This window comes from Octodon degus, unplaced genomic scaffold (assembly GCF_000260255.1).
Source record: "Octodon degus isolate 3935 unplaced genomic scaffold, OctDeg1.0 scaffold00062, whole genome shotgun sequence".
Classification (NCBI taxonomy): domain Eukaryota; kingdom Metazoa; phylum Chordata; class Mammalia; order Rodentia; family Octodontidae; genus Octodon; species Octodon degus.
The window spans coordinates 4468343-4478024 of NW_004524638.1; the positions used below are offsets into that span (position 1 = coordinate 4468343).

The 9682-nt window shown below is 50.5% G+C and overlaps 1 long non-coding RNA gene across 1 annotated transcript in view; it reads right to left on the reverse strand.

The window, feature by feature from the left end:
- LOC111817566 overlaps positions 1-9660 on the reverse strand; it is a 231052-nt gene extending 221392 nt beyond the window's left edge. Inside the window, exon 1 of the long non-coding RNA XR_002821731.1 lies at positions 9549-9660. This is a non-coding gene — a long non-coding RNA (uncharacterized LOC111817566). The remainder of the gene's footprint in view (positions 1-9548) is intronic.
- Positions 9661-9682: the final 22 nt, after the last annotated feature.

Genomic DNA, 9682 nt, shown 5'->3' on the forward strand with positions numbered 1-9682 from the left:
AAAAAGCTCAACCTACATGAACAGCTCAGTTCGTCAGCACCCAAGTCACACCAAGTCACAGGGGACGGCCAGCCCAAGGCTCATCACTGAAGGGTCCAAGTCTAAAGAATAGGTGAGTGAACAGACGCACGTGAACAGAACGTTGGTGATACACAGGTACTGGCACACGCCTGTAACCACAGAACTCAGGGAGGCTGAGACAGGAAGACCACACGTCCAGGCTCAACCTGGGCAATGTGGCAGCTTGGCAAGAGCTTGCCTCAAAATTAAAAATAAAAAAGGGCCAGGGATGTAGTTCAGTGCAAACGTCCTTGGCTCAATTCAGTACCACAAAAAAAAGTACCATGAACAGCAAAGGGAACCGGCAACAGGGTGAAACACTCACTTACAAAGTGGGGAAAACAAACAAACAAACAAACTTCCAGCTATTCCTCGAAGGGCTCATATCTAGAATATATAAAGAACTTAAAAAAAGATGCCCCCTCAAATTTTAGGATCCAATCAAAAGTGAGTGTGATGTTTAAAGATACTTCTTAGATGAAGAAATACAGTCAATGTGTACACAAAAAGTGCTCAACATTGTTGGTCATTGGAGGAATGTACATGTAAACAACACTGCGATCCCATGTCACTCCAGGAGGAAGGGCTACATCAGGAAATCGGCGATCACAAATGCTGTCGGGGAAAAAGCTGGTGGTGGGAGTGTAAACTGGTCCAGCCACTAGGGAAATCAGTATGTTGGGGTTTTGGGGTTTTTGTTGTTGTTGTTGTTGTTGTTGTTGTTGTTGTTGTTGTTGTTGTTGTTTGGAACCAGGGATTGAACTCAGGCCCTTGTGCTTTCCAGGCAAGCACTTATTCTACTGAGCTATCTCCTCGGCCCAAAATCAATATGGAGATTCCTCAAAAAAGTAAAAATAGCAATTCCATTCAACCCAGGCATTCCCCTTCTTGATATCTTCCCGAAGGAATGAAACACATCATATTATCACAACACATGCACACCCACGTTTACTGCAGCACAATGTACAATAACTAAATCATGCAAGCAGCCTGTATGTCCATGAACAGGTGAACAGATACGCCCGGGATAGTGGTGCACACCTAATCCCAGCACTCAGGGGGCAGGGCAGAAGGAATGTTGCAAGTTCATGACCAGTGTGGACTACAAAGTGAGCTCAAGGTCAGCCTGCACCGTATAGGAAGTCCCTGTCTCAAAATGAAACAAAACAGATGAATGAATAAAGAAAATGTGGAATCTGGACACAATGGAGTTCTACTCTGCCATAAAGACGGATAAGCTGGAGTGCTCCGTAGGAAAACGGGTACACCTTGAAACCACAGTGTCACCTAAAGCAACTCAGACCTACAACTTTAAATACTGCATGATTTCTCTTCGATGAAATACTTTATATACTGGGGCTGGGGAGATAGCTCAGTAGAATAAGTGCTTGCCTGGGAAGCACAAGGGTCTGAGTTCAATGCCCAGTTCTGCCAAGAAAGAAAGAAAGAAAGAAACAAACAAACAAACAAACAAAGGGAGACTTTATGTAATAAAGTAAAAAATAAAAGACACGTAATAGGAAAAAAGAGAGAGAAAAAATTATTGTAAACAGGTGCAGATAATATATCTAAAAGTAGGGCCCGGGGAGATGGCTCAGTAGAATAAGCACTTTCCTGGTAAGCACGAGGGCCTGAGTTCAATCCCCAGTTCCACCAAAAAATAAATAAATAAATAAAATAAAAGTTTACCATGACTTAGTACTAATTGTCTCACAGGTTTTATATGGCGTTTGGCCTATGCATCTAGCTTTTAATCAGTATATCTGATAACTAATTGTGTAAGTCTTATAAGATAAATAAATGAATCAGATGCTGGAAAAACACAGAGGCTAGGAAAGGGGCTGAACGTGCTGTTTGTGCACTAGTTCCCTACAGCACTGGAAATTGTGATGCACAACAAACAAGTACTAATACAGTCGATAAAAGTAACAAAAAATCAGGATACCAACACACACATGTCGCTTACAACTACTTTTTCAAAGCCACAACTTTTTTTTTTTTTTTTTTTTTTTTTGTGGAACCAGGGATTGAACTCAGGCCCTTGCGCTTGCCAGAGAAACGCTTGTTCCACTGAGCCATCTCCCCGGCCCTAACTCTTTTAAAAAGTTAAACTGACTGCATTCAACCCAAGAATTTTTCCCCGCAGCACCAGCGATCCAGCCCAGGGCCTTCCACACTAAGCACACACTCTACCCCTAAGCTACACCCCGAGCCCCAAGAGTGATATTTTCAATAGATCAGTCCTCCAGACTTTTAAGGATAAATTCATATTTCTTTCACTTGAGAAGAGAAAATTTAAATCCCCCTCATCACAGTTCTGCCCCCGGGGGATGAGGGGGCCCCCAAGTGAGGCCCCTTCTCCCCAAATCTGTGCCCCTGTAGTGCTCTTGTTCTACTCAGAAAGCTGGGAAGTGGCTCTGTGTTAGAGTCCTGAAGAGTGCCCCTTCGGCACACCTCGGGCATGTCAGCCTGGCCTCTGAGGCACAGCGCACCCTCCAGCCCCTTCTGCCCGCCCGCCGCCTTGCACCCGTCCTCCAGGGGCTTCCTGAGGGCCACAGTTTCTTATTCCCTGCAGACTTCCCGATGCCTGGCTGTCACTCCCAAGATTCACTGGCAGCCTCACGGGCTTGAGGCACAGTTCCGAAGCAGTGCCGACCAAAGGCAAGAGCCTCTGAGCCAGGAGCAGGCCCTGGCTTCCTGGCATCAGCAAAGAGCACAGTCAAAAGAAGTAGGTGAAAATCTCATTTAAAATACACTGGGGCTGGGAGATGGCTCAGTAGAATAAGCGCTTGCCTAGCAAGCGCAAAGGCCTGAGTTCAATCCCTGGTTCCACCAAATAAATAAATAAATAAATAAATAAATAAATAAATAATAAAATGCACTGTAGGCCAGGGAGATGGCTCAGTGGATAAGCACTTCCCTGGCAAGCGCAAGGGCCTGAGTTCAATCCCTGGTTCTGCCAAAAAAAAAAAAAAAAAAAAATTAAAATACACTGTGGCACACACTTGCAATCCCAGTACTCTGGGAGGCTGAGCAGGGAGGTTGCACCTTCAAACCCGGCCTGGCAACTTAGTAACACAGTGAGAGGGCTGGGAAGATAGCTCAATGGCACAAGGGCCTGCCTAGTAACAACAAGGTCCTAAGTTCGATTCCCAGTACTGGAAACAAAAAAAAAAAAAAGAAGAAGAAAGTGCAGCAAGACAGTGTCTCCAAATAAAAACCGTTAAGAAGGGCTGGGGATGTAGTTTAATGAAAAGGTCAATCCTCAGTACTGCAGCTTAAAAAATTGCACTTGACCCAATATATCCAAAACATTATCATCTGAACAGAGATAATCTAAATTTTAAAATGGATTAATGACAAACCAGGCATGGTAGCCAGTGCCTACAATCCCAGCACACAGGAAACAAGATCAGAGGCTCAGGAGATGGAAGCCAGCCTGGACTTCACAGCAGAACTCCACATCAAAAGGGAATTGGGCCTTTAATGCGCTATTTTACATTGTTTTGTTTTGTTTTACATGAAGCTGGATGCATTCCTCACGTTCATGTCCAGTGTCCACCAGCCACCTACAGCTGGCTGGTGGCGGCGCCCTCCCAGAGTATGCAGCGCGGCCCGGGAAGCAGGCACGGCGGCCGGCAGGCCCCGGGCCCAGCACCACGGTCACGCCGTGCCCCTCGGCCCTGGCCCCCGGTGCCCTGACGTCCCACCTGATTCAGGCCCATCCCTGAGGCAGCCAGACAGCCAGCCGTGAAAGCTGAGTCAGACCGTGTGACTTTCTGCTCGCCGCCCTTGGGCGGGTCGCCTGCACTGGTAAAGGGCAGAAGGCACGCAGCGTGCCACACGGTGTCCGCTGCTGCAGTGGCGCCATCCTACTCCCAGCTTGGCTCCCTCCTTTGTCTCGCAGCCCACGCAGCCCACGCAGCCCCTGCTCACCCTCCAGGACTGCTCCTGTGGCACCTTCCCAGAGCAGCCTGCCCTGAGCAGACAACCGCCCTCCCCATTCCAGCCCCACAAGCCTGTCCCGGGAGGACACCCTGCCCTCCGTCCAACACCAACCTCCCAGATTTTTTTTTTTCTTGACAGAACTGGGAATTGAACTCAGGCCCTTGCACTTGCCAGGGAAGCACTTATTCCACTGAGCCATCTCCCCGCCCCCAACCTCCCTGATTTAGCAGGTCTGACACTTGTCATCTGAGTGACGCAGCAGTCTCCTAAGTGTCGTGAGCATGGAGCTCAGTCCTTCCTTGTTCCTTCCTACATCTGCAGCATCTGGGATACGTGGCACAGAATACAGACATGATAAACTCACACTGAGAGCCCCTGAATGAATGAATGAATGAATGAATGCATGAATGAACGAATGCCAGTCACTCTCAGCCATGAAGAGCTTACCATTTAGTAGGAAGAGACAGATAGACATAGAGTCTATCAATCTATCAAGAAGACAAGCACCGTGAAGAGAAATAAAATTTAGGAAGGGCAACACAGGAGGAAAAGAGGCTGTCATTTTACCAGACAGCCACCAAAATAAACAATAATGATGAATCCAGCGACAGCCACTGCTGCGGTCCCAACTGTTCACAGGCCCATGCCGAGCTCCTGACATCAGAACACAGAGGTGCCCGCCCCTCCCCCACTGGTGCTGGCCCAGCCCTGGCTCCCTCTGCCTCCACCTACCCACCCTCCGAGCTCCTCCTGGATTAGAGTGGACGCTACAGGATGACAGGGGTTCATCTCTTTGCTCCTGCCCTATCTCTAGGGCTACCACAGTGTCCCGCAGACAGCAAGAGTTAGGTAAGTAGCCAAGTCAACCAAGCAGCCAGCATTAGTGTGACACACCAAGAAGACAGAGTCCTGAGGAGTAAATACTGACAACAGTTGCTGTGTCTCAGGCAGAAGCTCACTGCCTGTGCTAGGTGCTGGCCACCCTCCCTGGGAAGAGAAACCACAGTCCCCAGGTCAGCTCACCGAGCTTCGGCAGTGTGCTTGCCCTGGGCTCCTGTCCCTGATCCCACCCCGGCAGCAGCCTGCTTGCTTCACACTTCCTGGCTCCCATCTGCCAGGCTTTCTTTCCTTCTGACGTTTGCACAGAACTGCAGGGAGATCACAGCCGTCTCGGGATCTGTGGACCAGACTGTCACCCATGCACACTGAGATGCACACAGAAGCCACTACTTTATGCAGCCCAGGAAGCAATACAACTGAGTAATTGTGGCAGCACTAATATTTGCTCACCTGTGCTGAGTGCTTGCCGTGATCCCAGGGCCTCTGCCAATCACCTGCTTGGCATCTCTGTTCTCTGAGGCAACCTAGGAGGTTGGGGCCTTATCATCCCTGTTCCGCAGCCAAGGGGACCAGGATGAAGTGGCCCCCTGCAATGTTCCCGGACACCTCTGTGCTCTCTGGCTTCCCTCTTCACCTGAAGACAAGCCCCCCACTTCCCACCAGGCCAAGCTGCTAAGCACGACACAAGGCAGTGCCCCCTCCTTGATTCCTGAAGATGAAGTCGTTTTGGGGAGCTACTCAGTTCAACAAAGACTAGGGCCTTCTAAGCCTCCGTCTCCCGGAGAAGTTCACACTACTGGCATAGAGAGCAGCACCCCTGGGCCCCCTCCAGTCTCCCAGAAGAGGAGGACAAGGCAAAATTCTACAACCTCAACATGAACTGAAATTATAGGCTGGAGACTGGCTCAGAAGTACAGAGCAGAGGCCGGGGCGTGCACAGTGCTGGGTTAGATCCCCAGCGCAGAAAAGAAACATAGAGTGAGGCCATTTTGACAGCATGTAGGCAGAAATCTCATGTTTCACGGCCCAATCTTGGTGTTTTCTGTTTTTTCTGTTACTATATAGCCCAGGTTGGTCTTGAACTCCTGGACTCAATCAGTTCTTCACCTCAGCCTCCAGAGAGCCTGGGATTACCGGAGCGCAACACCACATCCAGCGACTGTTTCCATTGGTAAGGACAGAGCCCAGGGAGGCTGCGACACTGCTTAGCATCTCTTCAGGGCTCAGGTATACCAGGACAGCAGCAATAAGGGCTGTGCTCAGAACAGGCGGGGGCAGGGTAGCGAGCCGAGCGGCTCAGTCTCCCATCTGTTCTAGAAGTTGAAAGCAATTACAGCCTGGAAACAGTCCGAGAATGGGCTCGGTCACAGCCCCAACAAGGTGCCAAGTGAGCGGGCCCGCTGTGCTAAGATGAGCTCTCTGAATGCCACCTGTGGAGCGGCCCTCCCAGGCCCTGGCCCACCACAGCTGAACATCCCTGCACTGAGCCTTTACCCAAGGCCTCCCAGCCCTTCGTACAACCTCGGCCTGCTTTACCATGGTGGGAAAGCCGGTGGTCAGAGCAAGGCATTGTAACGCAGGAGGCTGAGAGTTCTAGTTGCTCCCAAGCTGTGTGGACAAGGGGGCACCCCAGTAGTCAAATGGGCTCGATCCAAGTCCCATCAGCTCTGTCACTGCTGACCTATGTGACCAGGGTACTATTTTTAACCTTCTATTTTTCATCTGCTGAATAAAGATAATTATAATAATAGTCCTATTTTACGGGAGATTTGCTAAGAAATTAAATGAGATGGGATATCTGCCACATTTAGAGCCAAGCCTGGGCCACTGCACACCCTCCTGTTTTACCACTCATTTTATTTTAAGTGCCATGGTGTGCGGGTGGAGTCAATATGAAGGATGTAGGGCCAGGGAGATGGCTCAGTAGAATAAGAGTTTCCCTGGCAAGCACAAGGGACCAAGTTCAATTCCCAGTTCCACAAAAAAAAAAAAAAAAAAAAGAAGGATGTGCCTGGCACCCTAAATAGTTTCAAAGTTATTAGCCACACTGCTCTATTATTATTATTATTATTATTATTATTATTATTAATTCTGATCATTGCTTTTATTGGTTCCTCATACAACTTAATGACAGAAAAAGCGAAGAAGCCGAGAAGACTCCCACTCAGCGGTTCATTTGTTAGTACTCTACGCAACTCGGAATTTCTGAGATTTTCCAGGGAAGAAGTAAGTGTGCCACGCCTGGTGGCATGGGCCTGTAAGGCCAGGACTCAGTCTGCGGGAGGCTGAGCAGGAAGGCTGAAAGCTTGAGTCCAGCCTGGACAGCTGAGCAACTTCAGAAGACTCAAAACCAAATTTAAAAAGGGTTTCAATGGAGTTCAGTACAAAAAGGTCCTGGGTTCAATCCCTAGTACCACTATAAAACGGAGGGAGAAAAAAGAGTCACTGTGCCTGTCGACAGGGGCCATCACAGGCTAGTCTTCTCCAACTCGAGGTCCCCCTAGAGACAACGAGTGTATGGGGGGCTGGGGCAGTGGGTCCTGGCTGGCCCTCACTGAGGTCAGAAACTGGCATGGGGGAAAAGGGAGAGCGGGCTCCAAGAAGGTTCTGTCTACAACCAACTAGGAAAAGCAAGTAAATAAGCAGCCAGACCATCAGAAAAGCCACTGACATCAACAGCTGAGTGAATCCCGGCCACAGCAGCCACGGGCTGGCTCTCCCGAGAGCACAGGCCGTCATCCTTCGGCAAAGTCCTGGTCACCTCAGGCCCATCTCAGCCCACCCTCGGCAAAGCAAACTCAGGGCCTCACACACACACAGAAGAGGAAGGCCGCCTATGGCCAGCAGGCCCTCAGCCAGGCTGCCGATACAGTGTCCACCTCAGGCGGGCCAAGCGCCCCAGACAAGATGCCTACAGGCTCCAGAGCCTGGCTGCTCTGCTTGCCTGCCATGCAGGGAAGAAAAGAAAAGAAAAGAAAAATCTCCCCAAACCAAGGATTAATTCAATGTGGATCATGGAAATTCACTGGATTTTTAGACTGTCTTGAAAACCAAAGGAGCTTGATCCTTCACAACTGAGAAACAAACTAGCAGTCCTTCCTTCCAGCTCTGTGGTGCTGGAGCCTGAACAGTGCAGAGAAGAGGGCAGTGTACCAGGGAGAAAGGAAAATGGACCAGGAAAAAAAAAAAAAAAAAAAGGGCAGTGTACCAGGGAGAAAGGAAAATGGACCAGGAAAAAAAAAAAAAAAAAAAAGCTGGTGTCCGCTTTTCAAAAGAAGCCAGCACATGCAAAATCTTACATGTCAGGCAGGTAAAGCAGCAAGAAGAGGCAACCACCCTTAACCAGGCAAAACAACCACCCCATGGAACGCTACAGCAAGGTGCTTCCAGGCAGCCCATAAGGCCGGCATCCCAGCCACAAGGGAGCCACCAGCCTTTCCACCCCCAGACACAGCAGCAGAGTGTGCCCAGCCCTGGTGCCAAGGCCTCCAACCATGAGGCACACTCTTACCTCCAAGATGTAGCTCATTTCAAAGCCCTGGAGACCAGGCCTTGGAAGGGGTTCTGTCTGTCCTTTTGCTCTCCTAAAGGGGTCTCTGCTATAGTAAATCTTCCAGGAAGCTCCACTGCAGGTTCCAGAGATCGATACAACCCCCATCTGTGGGGAGAGCTTTAGAAAGACTAGCTATGACCACGGGATGGTGGCAAGTGAACAAGCCTCAACTTGTCTCTGCCCATATGCAAAACAGGACTGCAACATCCTATAACTCACAGTTCAGCAGATACAGTCCCGGCGACCTTGGCCCCCAGCCACACACTCCCGACACACAGCTTTTCCACTTTTCCCACAACCTGAACTCAGTGCCACCAATCTGAGTGGGTCAATGGGCACTGCCAGCCTCGCTCTGGAAAACACAAGCCTAGAAAAGACAAAAATCTGGCTCTCTTGTTCTGAACACCCTCCCAAGTGATTTTTCTTCTCTAATTTTCTAGACTGGCCTGCAGTCAGGAGTTGGAGAGAAGAAAAGAATACCCCACGTCTGCAGGCCATCCGGGAAATTCACCATGTGTCCACACACATGGCACATGCGGCCTCGTGGCTGTGCTTCCTGGAAGTATTCTATCAGACCACAAACCCTGGCACCGACATAAGTGCCAGGAGCCAAGGGAAGGCAAAGCTAATTACATCAACAAACCCTCCAAAAAGAATTGCCATGCCTGGGGGTGCGGGGCACCCAGCAAGTGCAGAGATGCAACGCAAAACCAGAGAAAGTTTCAAAACACAGAGCTATTGAGCTTTGGGAAATCACCTTGGGGGGGGGGGGCAAAGGATGGCTCGCGCATCACACGCTTCGCAGACCTGCAGTTTCGCAAATGGGGCCTCCAAACCGCATCTGCAGCCCCGAATGCGTGGCTGTCCGAGAGGGGTCTATTTTCGGAGATCAGTAATAAGAGCGAGATCAAGTGTACACACCGCCAAAGATCTCCAGGCACGGGCCGCGCCGTGGCACCTCTCCCCTCCCCCTCGCGAACGCCCAACTCGCTGCCAGTCTCGAGGGTGGCAAGAAGGAAAGTGCACGGTTACCACGCACGCTCGGGAACCCTCGGGCCCCTTTCCTTCAGCTCCTCCCCTGGCATCCCTACCCGCAAAGCCAAGGCTCCAAGTTTCCAGGACCGGAGAGGACAAAATTGCAACTTACTGGCGGGCGGATCCAGCCCCGTCTCGCAGGTCGCCGGGGCTGCCGACATCCTCTCGGCGTGGAGATCCCGTCGCGGGGCCGGCGGGTGCGGCGCGCCCCTGCCCGCGGCTCCTCGCCGCGCCCCTCTGCCCGCC